General features: G+C 55.5%; 1 long non-coding RNA gene across 1 annotated transcript in view; it reads left to right on the forward strand.

Moving 5' to 3' along the window:
• The window catches only part of LOC140410246 (uncharacterized), an 88,490-nt gene that overhangs the window by 34,895 nt on the left and 35,806 nt on the right, over window positions 1-17,789 (forward strand). The window lies entirely within an intron of this gene.

A 17,789-nucleotide genomic window follows, 5' to 3' on the forward strand; every position in this document is an offset into this window, starting at 1 on the left:
TACTGAGGGAGTGTTGCACTGTCAGAGAGTCTGTACTGAGGGAGTGCTGCACTGTCAGAGAGTCAGTACTGAGGGAGCGCTGCACTGTCGGATGGTCAGTACTGAGGGAGTGCTGCACTGTCAGAGAGTCAGTCCTGAGGGAGTGCTGCACTGTCAGAGAGTCCGTACTGAGGGAGTGCTGCACTGTCAGAGGGTCAGTACTGAGGCAGTGCTGAACTGTCAGAGAGTCAGTCCTGAGGGAGTGCTGCACTGTCAGAGAGTCCGTACTGAGGGAGTGCTGCACTGTCAGAGGGTCAGTACTGAGGGAGTGCTGCACTGTCAGAGGGTCAGTACTGAGGGAGCGCTGCACTGTCAGAGGGTCAGTACTGAGGGAGTGCAGCACTGTCAGAGGGTCAGTACTGAGGGAGTGCTGCACTGTCAGAGAGTCAGTACTGAGGGAGTGCTGCACTGTCAGGGGTCTGTACTGAGGCAGTGCTGCACTGTCAGAGAGTCAGTACTGAGGGAGTGCTGCACTGTCAGAGGGTCAGTACTGAGGGAGTGCTGCACTGTCAGAGGGTTTGTACTGAGGGAGTGCTGCACTGTCAGTGGATGTACTGAGGCAGTGCAGCACTGTCAGCGAGTCAGTACTGAGGGAGTGCTGTACAGTCAGAGTGTCAGTACTGAGGGAGTGCTGCACTGTCAGAGGGTCAGTACTGAGGGAGTGCTGCAATGTTGGAGTGTTAGTACTGAGGGAGTGTTGCACTGTCAGAGGGTCAGTACTGAGGGAGTTCTGCACTGTCAGAGTGTTTGTACTGAGGGAGTGCTGCACTGTCAGAGTGTGAGTACTGAGGGAGTGCTGCACTGTCAGAGGGTCAGTACTGAGGGAGTGATGCACTGTCAGAGAGTCAGTACTGAGGGAGTGCTGCACTGTCAGAGAGTCAGTACTGAGGGAGTGCTGCACTGTCAGAGAGTCAGTACTGAGGGAGTGTTGTACTGCTGGAGAGTTCCTTGTGAGGGAATGCGGTACTGTCAGAGAGTCAGTACTGAGGGAGTGCTGCACTGTCAGAGAGTCAGTACTGAGGGAGTGCTGCACTGTCAGAGAGTCAGTACTGAGGGAGTGCTGCACTGTCAGAGAGTCAGTACTGAGGGAGTGCTGCACTGTCAGAGAGTCTGTACTGAGGGAGTGCTGCACTGTCAGAGAGTCAGTACTGAGGGAGTGCTGCACTGTCAGAGAGTCTGTACTGAGGGAGTGCTGCACTGTCAGAGGGTCAGGACTGAGGGAGTTCCGCACTGTCAGAGAGTCTGTACTGAGGGAGTGCTGCACTGTCAGAGAGTCAGTACTGAGGGAGTGCTGCACTGTCAGAGAGTCTGTACTGAGGGAGTGCTGCACTGTCAGAGGGTCAGGACTGAGGGAGTGCCGCACTGCTGGAGTGTTAGTACTGAGGGAGTGTTGCACTGTCAGAGAGTCTGTACTGAGGGAGTGCTGCACTGTCAGAGAGTCAGTACTGAGGGAGCGCTGCACTGTCGGATGGTCAGTACTGAGGGAGTGTTGCACTGTCAGAGAGTCAGTCCTGAGAGAGAGCTGCACTGTCAGAGAGTCCGTACTGAGGGAGTGCTGCACTGTCAGAGGGTCAGTACTGAGGGAGTGCTGCACTGTCAGAGGGTCAGTACTGAGGGAGTGCTGCACTGTCAGAGGGTCAGTACTGAGGGAGTGCTGCACTGTCAGAGGGTCAGTACTGAGGGAGTGCTGCACTGTCAGAGGGTCAGTACTGAGGGAGTGCCGCACTGTCAGAGGGTCAGTACTGAGGGACTGCTGCACTGTCAGAGGGTCAGTACTGAGGGAGTGCAGCACTATCAGAGGGTCAGTACTGAGGGAGTGCTGCACTGTCAGAGGGTTTGTACTGAGGGAGTGCTGCACTGTCAGTGGATGTACTGAGGCAGTGCAGCACTGTCAGAGAGTCAGTACTGAGGGAGTGCTGCACTGTCAGTGGATGTACTGAGGCAGTGCAGCACTGTCAGAGAGTCAGTACTGAGGGAGTGCTGCACTGTCAGAGGGTCAGTACTGAGGGAGTGCTGCAATGTTGGAGTGTTAGTACTGAGGGAGCGCTGCACTGCCAGAGGGTCAGTACTGAGGGAGTGCTGCACTGTCAGAGGGTCAGTACTGAGGCAGTGCTGAACTGTCAGAGGGTCAGTACTGAGGGAGTGTTGCACTGTCAGAGGGTCAGTACTGAGGGAGTGCTGCACTGTCAGAGAGTCAGTACTGAGGGAGTGCTGCACTGTCAGAGGGTCAGTACTGAGGGAGCGCTGCACAGTCAGAGGGTCAGTACTGAGGGAGTGCTGCACTGTCAGAGAGTCAGTACTGAGGGAGTGCTGCACTGTCAGAGGGTCAGTACTGAGGGAGTGCTGCAATGTCAGAGAGTCAGTACTGAGGGAGTGCTGCACTGTCAGAGAGTCTGTCCTGAGAGAATGCTGCACTGCTGGAGTGTTAGTACTGAGGGAGTGTTGCACTGTCAGAGAGTCAGTACTGAGGGAGTGCTGCACTGTCAGAGAGTCAGTACTGAGGGAGTGCTGCAATGTCAGAGAGTCAGTACTGAGGGAGTGTTGTACTGCTGGAGAGTTCCTTCTGAGGGAATGCGGTACTGTCAGAGAGTCTGTACTGAGGGAGTGCTGCACTGTCAGAGAGTCAGTACTGAGGGAGTGCTGCACTGTCAGAGAGTCTGTACTGAGGGAGTGCTGCACTGCTGGAGTGTTAGTACTGAGGGAGTGTTGCACTGTCAGAGAGTCAGTACTGAGGGAGTGCTGCACTGTCAGAGAGTCAGTACTCAGGGAGTGCTGCACTGTCAGAGAGTCAGTACTGAGGGAGGGCTGCAATGTCAGAGAGTCAGTACTGAGGGAGTGCTGCAATGTCAGAGAGTCAGTACTGAGGGAGTGCTGCACTGTCTGAGAGTCAGTACTGACGGAGTGCCGCACTGTCAGAGGGTCAGTACTGAGGGAGTGCTGTACAGTCAGAGTGTCAGTACTGAGGGAGGGCTGCACTGTCAGAGGGTCAGTACTGAGGGAGTGCTGCACTGTCACAGAGTCTGTACTGAGGGAGTGCTGCACTGTCAGAGAGTCAGTACTGAGGGAGTGCAGCACTGTCAGAGGGTCAGTACTGAGGGAGTGCTGCACTGTCACAGAGTCTGTACTGAGGGAGTGCTGCACTGTCAGAGGGTCAGTACTGAGGGAGTGCTGCACTGTCAGAGGGTCAGCACTGAGGGAGTGTTGCACTGCTGGAGTGTTAGTACTGAGGGAGTGTTGCACTGTCAGAGAGTCTGTACTGAGGGAGTGCTGCACTGTCAGAGAGTCAGTACTGAGGGAGCGCTGCACTGTCGGATGGTCAGTACTGAGGGAGTGCTGAACTGTCAGAGAGTCAGTACTGAGGCAGTGCTGAACTGTCAGAGAGTCAGTACTGAGGGAGTGCTGCACTGTCAGAGGGTCAGTACTGAGGGAGTGCTGTACAGTCAGAGTGTCAGTACTGAGGGAGGGCTGCACTGTCAGAGGGTCAGTACTGAGGGAGTGCTGCACTGTCACAGAGTCTGTACTGAGGGAGTGCTGCACTGTCAGAGAGTCAGTACTGAGGGAGTGCAGCACTGTCAGAGGGTCAGTACTGAGGGAGTGCTGCACTGTCACAGAGTCTGTACTGAGGGAGTGCTGCACTGTCAGAGGGTCAGTACTGAGGGAGTGCTGCACTGTCAGAGGGTCAGTACTGAGGGAGTGCTGCACTGTCAGAGGGTCAGTACTGAGGGAGTGTTGCACTGTCAGAGAGTCAGTACTGAGGGAGAGCTGCACTGTCAGAGAGTCAGTACTGAGGGAGCGCTGCACTGTCGGATGGTCAGTACTGAGGGAGTGCTGCACTGTCAGAGGGTCAGTACTGAGGGAGTGCTGCACTGTCAGAGGGTCAGTACTGAGGGAGTGCTGCACTGTCAGAGGGTCAGTACTGAGGGAGTGCTGCACTGTCAGAGGGTCAGTACTGAGGGAGCGCTGCACTGTCAGAGCGTCAGTACTGAGGGAGTGCTGCACTGTCAGAGAGTCAGTACTGAGGGAGTGCTGCACTGTCAGCGAGTCAGTACTGAGGGAGTGCTGCACTGTCAGAGGGTCAGTACTGAGGGAGTGTTGCACTGTCAGAGGGTCAGTACTGAGGGAGTTCTGCACTGTCAGAGTGTTTGTACTGAGGGAGTGCTGCACTGCCAGAGGGTCAGTACTGAGGGAGTGCTGCACTGCTGGAGTGTTAGTACTGAGGGAGTGTTGCACTGTCAGAGAGTCTGTACTGAGGGAGTGCTGCAATGTCAGAGAGTCAGTACTGAGGGAGTGTTGTACTGCTGGAGAGTTCCTTCTGAGGGAATGCGGTACTGTCAGAGAGTCTGTACTGGGGGAGTGCTGCACTGTCAGAGGGTCAGGAATGAGGGAGTGCTGCACTGTCAGAGGGTCAGTACTGAGGGAGTGCCGCACTGCTGGAGTGTTAGTACTGAGGGAGTGTTGCACTGTCAGAGAGTCTGTACTGAGGGAGTGCTGCACTGTCAGAGAGTCAGTACTGAGGGAGCGCTGCACTGTCAGAGAGTCAGTACTGAGGGAGTGTTGCACTGTCAGAGAGTCAGTCCTGAGAGAGAGCTGCACTGTCAGAGAGTCCGTACTGAGGGAGTGCTGCACTGTCAGAGGGTCAGTACTGAGGGAGTGCTGCACTGTCAGAGGGTCAGTACTGAGGGAGTGCTGCACTGTCAGAGGGTCAGTACTGAGGGAGTGCTGCACTGTCAGAGAGTCAGTACTGAGGGACTGCTGCACTGTCAGAGGGTCAGCACTGAGGGAGTGCTGCACTGTCAGAGAGTCAGTACTGAGGGAGTGCTGCACTGTCAGAGGGTCAGTACTGAGGGAGTGCTGCACTGTCAGAGGGTCAGTACTGAGGGAGTGCTGCACTGTCAGAGGGTCAGTACTGAGGGAGTGCTGCACTGTCAGAGGGTCAGTACTGAGGGAGTGCCGCACTGTCAGAGGGTCAGTACTGAGGGAGTGCTGCACTGTCAGAGGGTCAGTACTGAGGGAGTGCTGCACTGTCAGAGGGTCAGTACTGAGGGAGTGCTGCAATGTCAGAGAGTCAGTACTGAGGGAGTGTTGTACTGCTGGAGAGTTCCTTCTGAGGGAATGCGGTACTGTCAGAGAGTCAGTACTGAGGGAGTGCTGCACTGTCAGAGAGTCTGTACTGAGGGAGTGCTGCACTGTCAGAGAGTCAGTACTGAGGGAGTGCTGCACTGTCAGAGAGTCTGTACTGAGGGAGTGCTGCACTGTCAGAGGGTCAGGACTGAGGGAGTGCTGCACTGTCAGAGGGTCAGTACTGAGGGAGTGCCGCACTGCTGGAGTGTTAGTACTGAGGGAGTGTTGCACTGTCAGAGAGTCTGTACTGAGGGAGTGCCGCACTGCTGGAGTGTTAGTACTGAGGGAGTGTTGCACTGTCAGAGAGTCTGTACTGAGGGAGTGCTGCACTGTCAGAGAGTCAGTACTGAGGGAGCGCTGCACTGTCGGATGGTCAGTACTGAGGGAGTGTTGCACTGTCAGAGAGTCAGTACTGAGGGAGTGCTGCACTGTCAGAGAGTCAGTACTGAGGGAGTGCCGCACTGCTGGAGTGTTAGTACTGAGGGAGTGTTGCACTGTCAGAGAGTCTGTACTGAGGGAGTGCTGCACTGTCAGAGAGTCAGTACTGAGGGAGCGCTGCACTGTCGGATGGTCAGTACTGAGGGAGTGTTGCACTGTCAGAGAGTCAGTCCTGAGAGAGAGCTGCACTGTCAGAGAGTCCGTACTGAGGGAGTGCTGCACTGTCAGAGGGTCAGTACTGAGGGAGTGCTGCACTGTCAGAGGGTCAGTACTGAGGGACTGCTGCACTGTCAGAGAGTCAGTACTGAGGGAGTGCTGCACTGTCAGAGGGTCAGTACTGAGGGAGTGCCGCACTGTCAGAGGGTCAGTACTGAGGGACTGCTGCACTGTCAGAGGGTCAGTACTGAGGGAGTGCAGCACTATCAGAGGGTCAGTACTGAGGGAGTGCTGCACTGTCAGAGGGTTTGTACTGAGGGAGTGCTGCACTGTCAGTGGATGTACTGAGGCAGTGCAGCACTGTCAGAGAGTCAGTACTGAGGGAGTGCTGCACTGTCAGTGGATGTACTGAGGCAGTGCAGCACTGTCAGAGAGTCAGTACTGAGGGAGTGCTGCACTGTCAGAGGGTCAGTACTGAGGGAGTGCTGCAATGTTGGAGTGTTAGTACTGAGGGAGCGCTGCACTGCCAGAGGGTCAGTACTGAGGGAGTGCTGCACTGTCAGAGGGTCAGTACTGAGGCAGTGCTGAACTGTCAGAGGGTCAGTACTGAGGGAGTGTTGCACTGTCAGAGGGTCAGTACTGAGGGAGTGCTGCACTGTCAGAGAGTCAGTACTGAGGGAGTGCTGCACTGTCAGAGGGTCAGTTCTGAGGGAGTGCTGCACTGTCAGAGAGTCTGTACTGAGGGAGTGCTGCACTGTCAGAGGGTCAGTACTGAGGGAGTGCTGCAATGTCAGAGAGTCAGTACTGAGGGAGTGCTGCACTGCTGGAGTGTTAGTACTGAGGGAGTGCTGCACTGTCAGAGAGTCAGTACTGAGGGAGTGCTGCACTGTCAGGGGTCTGTACTGAGGGAGTGCTGCACTGTCAGAGGGTCAGTACTGAGGGAGTGCTGCACTGTCAGAGAGTCAGTACTGAGGGAGTGCTGCACTGTCAGAGGGTCAGTACTGAGGGAGTGCTGCAATGTCAGAGAGTCAGTACTGAGGGAGTGCTGCACTGCTGGAGTGTTAGTACTGAGGGAGTGCTGCACTGTCAGAGGGTCTGTACTGAGGGAGTGCTGCACTGTCAGGGAGTCTGTCCTGAGAGAGTGCTGCACTGCTGGAGTGTTAGTACTGAGGGAGTGTTGCACTGTCAGAGAGTCAGTACTGAGGGAGTGCTGCACTGTCAGAGAGTCAGTACTGAGGGAGTGCTGCAATGTCAGAGAGTCAGTACTGAGGGAGTGTTGTACTGCTGGAGAGTTCCTTCTGAGGGAATGCGGTACTGTCAGAGAGTCAGTACTGAGGGAGTGCTGCACTGTCAGAGAGTCTGTACTGAGGGAGTGCTGCACTGTCAGAGGGTTAGTACTGAAGGAGTGCTGCACTGTCACAGAGTCTGTACTGAGGGAGTGCTGCACTGTCAGAGAGTCAGTACTGAGGGAGTGCAGCACTGTCAGAGGGTCAGTACTGAGGGAGTGCTGCACTGTCAGAGGCTCAGTACTGAGGGAGTGCCGCACTGCTGGAGTGTTAGTACTGAGGGAGTGCTGCACTGTCAGAGAGTCTGTACTGAGGAAGTGCTGCACTGTCAGACGGTCAGTACTGAGGGAGTGTTGCACTGCTGGAGTGTTAGTACTGAGGGAGTGTTGCACTGTTAGAGAGTCTGTACTGAGGGAGTGCTGCAATGTCAGAGAGTCAGTACTGAGGGAGTGCTGCACTGTCAGAGAGTCAGTACTGAGGGAGTGCTGCACTGTCAGAGGGTCAGTACTGAGGGGGTGCTGCACTGTCGGATGGTCAGTACTGAGGGAGTGCTGAACTGTCAGAGAGTCAGTACTGAGGGAGTGCTGAACTGTCAGAGGGTCAGTACTGAGGGAGTGCTGCACTGTCAGAGAGCCCGTACTGAGGGAGTGCTGCACTGTCAGAGGGTCAGTAATGAGCGAGTGCTGCACTGTCAGAGGGTCAGTACTGAGGGAGTGCTGCACTGTCAGAGAGTCAGTACTGAGGGAGTGCTGCACTGTCAGAGGGTCAGTACTGAGGGAGTGTTGCACTGTCAGAGAGTCAGTACTGAGGGAGAGCTGCACTGTCAGATAGTCAGTACTGAGGGAGTGCTGCACTGTCAGAGGGTCAGTACTGAGGGAGTGCTGCACTTTCAGGGGTCTGTACTGAGGGAGTGCTGCACTGTCAGAGGGTCAGTACTGAGGGAGCGCTGCACTGTCAGAGGGTCAGTACTGAGGGAGTGCTGCACTGTCAGGTGTCTGTACTGAGGCAGTGCTGCACTGTCAGAGAGTCAGTACTGAGGGAGTGCTGCACTGTGAGAGGGTTTGTACTGAGGGAGTGCTGCACTGTCAGGGGATGTACTGAGGCAATGCAGCACTGTCAGAGAGTCAGTACTGAGGGAGTGCTGCACTGGCAGAGGGTCAGTACTGAGGGAGTGCTGCAATGTTGGAGTGTTAGTACTGAAGGAGTGTTGCACTATCAGAGGGTCAGTACTGAGGGAGTTCTGCACTGTCAGAGGGTTTGTACTGAGTGAGTGCTGCACTGTCAGAGGGTCAGTACTGAGGGACTGCTGCACTGTCAGAGGGTCAGTACTGAGGGAGTGCTGCACTGTCAGAGGGTCAGTACTGAGGGAGTGTTGCACTGTCAGAGGGTCAGTACTGAGGGAGTGCTGCACTGTCAGAGAGTCAGTACTGAGGGAGCGTTGCACTGTCAGAGGGTCCGTACTGAGGGAGTGCTGCACTGTGAGAGGGTCAGTACTGAGGGAGTGCTGCACTATCAGAGGGTCGGTACTGAGGGAGTGCTGCACTGTCAGGGGTCTGTACTGAGGGAGTGCTGCACTGTCAGAGGGTCTGTTCTGAGGGAGTGCTGCACTATCAGAGGGTCAGTACTGAGGGAGTGCTGCACTGTCAGAGGGTCTGTACTGAGGGAGTGCTGCTCTGTCAGAGAGTCAGTACTGAGGCAGTGCTGCACTATCAGAGTGTCAGTACTGAGGGAGTGCTGCACTGTCAGAGAGTCAGTCCTGAGGGAGTGCTGCACTGTCAGAGAGTCCGTACTGAGGGAGTGCTGCACTGTCAGAGGGTCTGTACTGAGGCAGTGCTGAACTGTCAGAGAGTCAGTCCTGAGGGAGTGCTGCACTGTCAGAGAGTCCGTACTGAGGGAGTGCTGCACTGTCAGAGGGTCAGTACTGAGGGAGTGCTGCACTGTCAGAGGGTCAGTACTGAGGGAGCGCTGCACTGTCAGAGGGTCAGTACTGAGGGAGTGCAGCACTGTCAGAGGGTCAGTACTGAGGGAGTGCTGCACTGTCAGGGGTCTGTACTGAGGCAGTGCTGCACTGTCAGAGAGTCAGTACTGAGGGAGTGCTGCACTGTCAGAGGGTCAGTACTGAGGGAGTGCTGCACTGTCAGAGGGTTTGTACTGAGGGAGTGCTGCACTGTCAGTGGATGTACTGAGGCAGTGCAGCACTGTCAGCGAGTCAGTACTGAGGGAGTGCTGTACAGTCAGAGTGTCAGTACTGAGGGAGTGCTGCAATGTTGGAGTGTTAGTACTGAGGGAGTGTTGCACTGTCAGAGGGTCAGTACTGAGGGAGTTCTGCACTGTCAGAGTGTTTGTACTGAGGGAGTGCTGCACTGTCAGAGTGTGAGTACTGAGGGAGTGCTGCACTGTCAGAGGGTCAGTACTGAGGGAGTGATGCACTGTCAGAGAGTCAGTACTGAGGGAGTGCTGCACTGTCAGAGAGTCAGTACTGAGGGAGTGCTGCACTGTCAGAGAGTCAGTACTGAGGGAGTGTTGTACTGCTGGAGAGTTCCTTGTGAGGGAATGCGGTACTGTCAGAGAGTCAGTACTGAGGGAGTGCTGCACTGTCAGAGAGTCAGTACTGAGGGAGTGCTGCACTGTCAGAGAGTCAGTACTGAGGGAGTGCTGCACTGTCAGAGAGTCAGTACTGAGGGAGTGCTGCACTGTCAGAGAGTCTGTACTGAGGGAGTGCTGCACTGTCAGAGAGTCAGTACTGAGGGAGTGCTGCACTGTCAGAGAGTCTGTACTGAGGGAGTGCTGCACTGTCAGAGGGTCAGGACTGAGGGAGTGCCGCACTGTCAGAGAGTCTGTACTGTGGGAGTGCTGCACTGTCAGAGAGTCAGTACTGAGGGAGTGCTGCACTGTCAGAGAGTCTGTACTGAGGGAGTGCTGCACTGTCAGAGGGTCAGGACTGAGGGAGTGCCGCACTGTCAGAGAGTCTGTACTGTGGGAGTGCTGCACTGTCAGAGAGTCAGTACTGAGGGAGTGCTGCACTGTCAGAGAGTCTGTACTGAGGGAGTGCTGCACTGTCAGAGGGTCAGGACTGAGGGAGTGTCGCACTGCTGGAGTGTTAGTACTGAGGGAGTGTTGCACTGTCAGAGAGTCTGTACTGAGGGAGTGCTGCACTGTCAGAGAGTCAGTACTGAGGGAGCGCTGCACTGTCGGATGGTCAGTACTGAGGGAGTGTTGCACTGTCAGAGAGTCAGTCCTGAGAGAGAGCTGCACTGTCAGAGAGTCCGTACTGAGGGAGTGCTGCACTGTCAGAGGGTCAGTACTGAGGGAGTGCTGCACTGTCAGAGGGTCAGTACTGAGGGAGTGCTGCACTGTCAGAGGGTCAGTACTGAGGGAGTGCTGCACTGTCAGAGGGTCAGTACTGAGGGAGTGCTGCACTGTCAGAGGGTCAGTACTGAGGGAGTGCCGCACTGTCAGAGGGTCAGTACTGAGGGACTGCTGCACTGTCAGAGGGTCAGTACTGAGGGAGTGCAGCACTATCAGAGGGTCAGTACTGAGGGAGTGCTGCACTGTCAGAGGGTTTGTACTGAGGGAGTGCTGCACTGTCAGTGGATGTACTGAGGCAGTGCAGCACTGTCAGAGAGTCAGTACTGAGGGAGTGCTGCACTGTCAGTGGATGTACTGAGGCAGTGCAGCACTGTCAGAGAGTCAGTACTGAGGGAGTGCTGCACTGTCAGAGGCTCAGTACTGAGGGAGTGCTGCAATGTTGGAGTGTTAGTACTGAGGGAGCGCTGCACTGACAGAGGGTCAGTACTGAGGGAGTGCTGCACTGTCAGAGGGTCAGTACTGAGGCAGTGCTGAACTGTCAGAGGGTCAGTACTGAGGGAGTGTTGCACTGTCAGAGGGTCAGTACTGAGGGAGTGCTGCACTGTCAGAGAGTCAGTACTGAGGGAGTGCTGCACTGTCAGAGGGTCAGTACTGAGGGAGCGCTGCACTGTCAGAGGGTCAGTACTGAGGGAGTGCTGCACTGTCAGAGAGTCAGTACTGAGGGAGTGCTGCACTGTCAGAGGGTCAGTACTGAGGGAGTGCTGCAATGTCAGAGAGTCAGTACTGAGGGAGTGCTGCACTGCTGGAGTGTTAGTACTGAGGGAGTGCTGCACTGTCAGAGGGTCTGTACTGAGGGAGTGCTGCACTGTCAGAGAGTCTGTCCTGAGAGAGTGCTGCACTGCTGGAGTGTTAGTACTGAGGGAGTGTTGCACTGTCAGAGAGTCAGTACTGAGGGAGTGCTGCACTGTCAGAGAGTCAGTACTGAGGGAGTGCTGCAATGTCAGAGAGTCAGTACTGAGGGAGTGTTGTACTGCTGGAGAGTTCCTTCTGAGGGAATGCGGTACTGTCAGAGAGTCTGTACTGAGGGAGTGCTGCACTGTCAGAGAGTCAGTACTGAGGGAGTGCTGCACTGTCAGAGAGTCTGTACTGAGGGAGTGCTGCACTGCTGGAGTGTTAGTACTGAGGGAGTGTTGCACTGTCAGAGAGTCAGTACTGAGGGAGTGCTGCACTGTCAGAGAGTCAGTACTCAGGGAGTGCTGCACTGTCAGAGAGTCAGTACTGAGGGAGGGCTGCAATGTCAGAGAGTCAGTACTGAGGGAGTGCTGCAATGTCAGAGAGTCAGTACTGAGGGAGTGCTGCACTGTCTGAGAGTCAGTACTGACGGAGTGCCGCACTGTCAGAGGGTCAGTACTGAGGGAGTGCTGTACAGTCAGAGTGTCAGTACTGAGGGAGGGCTGCACTGTCAGAGGGTCAGTACTGAGGGAGTGCTGCACTGTCACAGAGTCTGTACTGACGGAGTGCTGCACTGTCAGAGAGTCAGTACTGAGGGAGTGCAGCACTGTCAGAGGGTCAGTACTGAGGGAGTGCTGCACTGTCACAGAGTCTGTACTGAGGGAGTGCTGCACTGTCAGAGGGTCAGTACTGAGGGAGTGCTGCACTGTCAGAGGGTCAGCACTGAGGGAGTGTTGCACTGCTGGAGTGTTAGTACTGAGGGAGTGTTGCACTGTCAGAGAGTCTGTACTGAGGGAGTGCTGCACTGTCAGAGAGTCAGTACTGAGGGAGCGCTGCACTGTCGGATGGTCAGTACTGAGGGAGTGCTGAACTGTCAGAGAGTCAGTACTGAGGCAGTGCTGAACTGTCAGAGAGTCAGTACTGAGGGAGTGCTGCACTGTCTGAGAGTCAGTACTGACGGAGTGCCGCACTGTCAGAGGGTCAGTACTGAGGGAGTGCTGTACAGTCAGAGTGTCAGTACTGAGGGAGGGCTGCACTGTCAGAGGGTCAGTACTGAGGGAGTGCTGGACTGTCACAGAGTCTCTACTGAGGGAGTGCTGCACTGTCAGAGAGTCAGTACTGAGGGAGTGCAGCACTGTCAGAGGGTCAGTACTGAGGGAGTGCTGCACTGTCACAGAGTCTGTACTGAGGGAGTGCTGCACTGTCAGAGGGTCAGTACTGAGGGAGTGCTGCACTGTCAGAGGGTCAGTACTGAGGGAGTGCTGCACTGTCAGAGGGTCAGTACTGAGGGAGTGTTGCACTGTCAGAGAGTCAGTACTGAGGGAGAGCTGCACTGTCAGAGAGTCAGTACTGAGGGAGCGCTGCACTGTCGGATGGTCAGTACTGAGGGAGTGCTGCACTGTCAGAGGGTCAGTACTGAGGGAGTGCTGCACTGTCAGAGGGTCAGTACTGAGGGAGTGCTGCACTGTCAGAGGGTCAGTACTGAGGGAGTGCTGCACTGTCAGAGGGTCAGTACTGAGGGAGCGCTGCACTGTCAGAGCGTCAGTACTGAGGGAGTGCTGCACTGTCAGAGAGTCAGTACTGAGGGAGTGCTGCACTGTCAGCGAGTCAGTACTGAGGGAGTGCTGCACTGTCAGAGGGTCAGTACTGAGGGAGTGTTGCACTGTCAGAGGGTCAGTACTGAGGGAGTTCTGCACTGTCAGAGTGTTTGTACTGAGGGAGTGCTGCACTGCCAGAGGGTCAGTACTGAGGGAGTGCTGCACTGCTGGAGTGTTAGTACTGAGGGAGTGTTGCACTGTCAGAGAGTCTGTACTGAGGGAGTGCTGCAATGTCAGAGAGTCAGTACTGAGGGAGTGTTGTACTGCTGGAGAGTTCCTTCTGAGGGAATGCGGTACTGTCAGAGAGTCTGTACTGAGGGAGTGCTGCACTGTCAGAGGGTCAGGAATGAGGGAGTGCTGCACTGTCAGAGGGTCAGTACTGAGGGAGTGCCGCACTGCTGGAGTGTTAGTACTGAGGGAGTGTTGCACTGTCAGAGAGTCTGTACTGAGGGAGTGCTGCACTGTCAGAGAGTCAGTACTGAGGGAGCGCTGCACTGTCAGAGAGTCAGTACTGAGGGAGTGTTGCACTGTCAGAGAGTCAGTCCTGAGAGAGAGCTGCACTGTCAGAGAGTCCGTACTGAGGGAGTGCTGCACTGTCAGAGGGTCAGTACTGAGGGAGTGCTGCACTGTCAGAGGGTCAGTACTGAGGGAGTGCTGCACTGTCAGAGGGTCAGTACTGAGGGAGTGCTGCACTGTCAGAGAGTCAGTACTGAGGGACTGCTGCACTGTCAGAGGGTCAGTACTGAGGGAGTGCTGCACTGTCAGAGAGTCAGTACTGAGGGAGTGCTGCACTGTCAGAGGGTCAGTACTGAGGGAGTGCTGCACTGTCAGAGGGTCAGTACTGAGGGAGTGCTGCACTGTCAGAGGGTCAGTACTGAGGGAGTGCTGCACTGTCAGAGGGTCAGTACTGAGGGAGTGCCGCACTGTCAGAGGGTCAGTACTGAGGGAGTGCTGCACTGTCAGAGGGTCAGTACTGAGGGAGTGCTGCACTGTCAGAGGGTCAGTACTGAGGGAGTGCTGCAATGTCAGAGAGTCAGTACTGAGGGAGTGTTGTACTGCTGGAGAGTTCCTTCTGAGGGAATGCGGTACTGTCAGAGAGTCAGTACTGAGGGAGTGCTGCACTGTCAGAGAGTCTGTACTGAGGGAGTGCTGCACTGTCAGAGAGTCAGTACTGAGGGAGTGCTGCACTGTCAGAGAGTCTGTACTGAGGGAGTGCTGCACTGTCAGAGGGTCAGGACTGAGGGAGTGCTGCACTGTCAGAGGGTCAGTACTGAGGGAGTGCCGCACTGCTGGAGTGTTAGTACTGAGGGAGTGTTGCACTGTCAGAGAGTCTGTACTGAGGGAGTGCCGCACTGCTGGAGTGTTAGTACTGAGGGAGTGTTGCACTGTCAGAGAGTCTGTACTGAGGGAGTGCTGCACTGTCAGAGAGTCAGTACTGAGGGAGCGCTGCACTGTCGGATGGTCAGTACTGAGGGAGTGTTGCACTGTCAGAGAGTCAGTACTGAGGGAGTGCTGCACTGTCAGAGAGTCAGTACTGAGGGAGTGCCGCACTGCTGGAGTGTTAGTACTGAGGGAGTGTTGCACTGTCAGAGAGTCTGTACTGAGGGAGTGCTGCACTGTCAGAGAGTCAGTACTGAGGGAGCGCTGCACTGTCGGATGGTCAGTACTGAGGGAGTGTTGCACTGTCAGAGAGTCAGTCCTGAGAGAGAGCTGCACTGTCAGAGAGTCCGTACTGAGGGAGTGCTGCACTGTCAGAGGGTCAGTACTGAGGGAGTGCTGCACTGTCAGAGGGTCAGTACTGAGGGAGTGCTGCACTGTCAGAGAGTCAGTACTGAGGGAGTGCTGCACTGTCAGAGGGTCAGTACTGAGGGAGTGCCGCACTGTCAGAGGGTCAGTACTGAGGGACTGCTGCACTGTCAGAGGGTCAGTACTGAGGGAGTGCAGCACTATCAGAGGGTCAGTACTGAGGGAGTGCTGCACTGTCAGAGGGTTTGTACTGAGGGAGTGCTGCACTGTCAGTGGATGTACTGAGGCAGTGCAGCACTGTCAGAGAGTCAGTACTGAGGGAGTGCTGCACTGTCAGTGGATGTACTGAGGCAGTGCAGCACTGTCAGAGAGTCAGTACTGAGGGAGTGCTGCACTGTCAGAGGGTCAGTACTGAGGGAGTGCTGCAATGTTGGAGTGTTAGTACTGAGGGAGCGCTGCACTGCCAGAGGGTCAGTACTGAGGGAGTGCTGCACTGTCAGAGGGTCAGTACTGAGGCAGTGCTGAACTGTCAGAGGGTCAGTACTGAGGGAGTGTTGCACTGTCAGAGGGTCAGTACTGAGGGAGTGCTGCACTGTCAGAGAGTCAGTACTGAGGGAGTGCTGCACTGTCAGAGGGTCAGTTCTGAGGGAGTGCTGCACTGTCAGAGAGTCTGTACTGAGGGAGTGCTGCACTTTCAGAGGGTCAGTACTGAGGGAGTGCTGCAATGTCAGAGAGTCAGTACTGAGGGAGTGCTGCACTGCTGGAGTGTTAGTACTGAGGGAGTGCTGCACTGTCAGAGAGTCAGTACTGAGGGAGTGCTGCACTGTCAGGGGTCTGTACTGAGGGAGTGCTGCACTGTCAGAGGGTCAGTACTGAGGGAGTGCTGCACTGTCAGAGAGTCAGTACTGAGGGAGTGCTGCACTGTCAGAGGGTCAGTACTGAGGGAGTGCCGCACTGTCAGAGGGTCAGTGCTGAGGGAGTGCTGCAATGTCAGAGAGTCAGTACTGAGGGAGTGCTGCACTGCTGGAGTGTTAGTACTGAGGGAGTGCTGCACTGTCAGAGGGTCTGTACTGAGGGAGTGCTGCACTGTCAGAGAGTCTGTCCTGAGAGAGTGCTGCACTGCTGGAGTGTTAGTACTGAGGGAGTGTTGCACTGTCAGAGAGTCAGTACTGAGGGAGTGCTGCACTGTCAGAGAGTCAGTACTGAGGGAGTGCTGCAATGTCAGAGAGTCAGTACTGAGGGAGTGTTGTACTGCTGGAGAGTTCCTTCTGAGGGAATGCGGTACTGTCAGAGAGTCAGTACTGAGGGAGTGCTGCACTGTCAGAGAGTCTGTACTGAGGGAGTGCTGCACTGTCAGAGAGTCAGTACTGAGGGAGTGCTGCACTGTCAGAGGGTCAGTACTGACGGAGTGCCGCACTGTCAGAGGGTCAGTACTGAGGGAGTGCTGCACTGTCAGAGTGTCAGTACTGAGGGAGGGCTGCACTGTCAGAGGGTCAGTACTGAGGGAGTGCTGCACTGTCAGAGAGTCTGTACTGAGGGAGTGCTGCAATGTCAGAGAGTCAGTACTGAGGGAGTGCTGCACTGTCTGAGAGTCAGTACTGATGGAGTGCCGCACTGTCAGAGGGTCAGTACTGAGGGAGTGCTGCACTGTCAGAGTGTCACTACTGAGGGAGGGCTGCACTGTCAGAGGGTCAGTACTGAGGGAGTGCTGCACTGTCAGAGAGTCTGTACTGAGGGAGTGCTGCACTGTCAGAGGGTTAGTACTGAAGGAGTGCTGCACTGTCACAGAGTCTGTACTGAGGGAGTGCTGCACTGTCAGAGAGTCAGTACTGAGGGAGTGCAGCACTGTCAGAGGGTCAGTACTGAGGGAGTGCTGCACTGTCAGAGGCTCAGTACTGTGGGAGTGCCGCACTGCTGGAGTGTTAGTACTGAGGGAGTGCTGCACTGTCAGAGAGTCTGTACTGAGGAAGTGCTGCACTGTCAGACGGTCAGTACTGAGGGAGTGTTGCACTGCTGGAGTGTTAGTACTGAGGGAGTGTTGCACTGTTAGAGAGTCTGTACTGAGGGAGTGCTGCAATGTCAGAGAGTCAGTACTGAGGGAGTGCTGCACTGTCAGAGAGTCAGTACTGAGGGAGTGCTGCACTGTCAGAGGGTCAGTACTGAGGGGGTGCTGCACTGTCGTATGGTCAGTACTGAGGGAGTGCTGAACTGTCAGAGAGTCAGTACTGAGGGAGTGCTGAACTGTCAGAGGGTCAGTACTGAGGGAGTGCTGCACTGTCAGAGAGCCCGTACTGAGGGAGTGCTGCACTGTCAGAGGGTCAGTAATGAGCGAGTGCTGCACTGTCAGAGGGTCAGTACTGAGGGAGTGCTGCACTGTCAGAGAGTCAGTACTGAGGGAGTGCTGCACTGTCAGAGGGTCAGTACTGAGGGAGTGTTGCACTGTCAGAGAGTCAGTACTGAGGGAGAGCTGCACTGTCAGATAGTCAGTACTGAGGGAGTGCTGCACTGTCAGAGGGTCAGTACTGAGGGAGTGCTGCACTTTCAGGGGTCTGTACTGAGGGAGTGCTGCACTGTCAGAGGGTCAGTACTGAGGGAGCGCTGCACTGTCAGAGGGTCAGTACTGAGGGAGTGCTGCACTGTCAGGTGTCTGTACTGAGGCAGTGCTGCACTGTCAGAGAGTCAGTACTGAGGGAGTGCTGCACTGTGAGAGGGTTTGTACTGAGGGAGTGCTGCACTGTCAGGGGATGTACTGAGGCAATGCAGCACTGTCAGAGAGTCAGTACTGAGGGAGTGCTGCACTGGCAGAGGGTCAGTACTGAGGCAGTGCTGAACTGTCAGAGGGTCAGTACTGAGGGAGTGTTGCACTGTCAGAGGGTCAGTACTGAGGGAGTGCTGCACTGTCAGAGAGTCAGTACTGAGGGAGTGCTGCACTGTCAGAGGGTCAGTACTGAGGGAGCGCTGCACTGTCAGAGGGTCAGTACTGAGGGAGTGCTGCACTGTCAGAGAGTCAGTACTGAGGGAGTGCTGCACTGTCAGAGGGTCAGTACTGAGGGAGTGCTGCAATGTCAGAGAGTCAGTACTGAGGGAGTGCTGCACTGCTGGAGTGTTAGTACTGAGGGAGTGCTGCACTGTCAGAGGGTCTGTA

This window comes from Scyliorhinus torazame, chromosome 4 (genome assembly GCF_047496885.1).
Source record: "Scyliorhinus torazame isolate Kashiwa2021f chromosome 4, sScyTor2.1, whole genome shotgun sequence".
Lineage (NCBI taxonomy): Eukaryota > Metazoa > Chordata > Chondrichthyes > Carcharhiniformes > Scyliorhinidae > Scyliorhinus > Scyliorhinus torazame.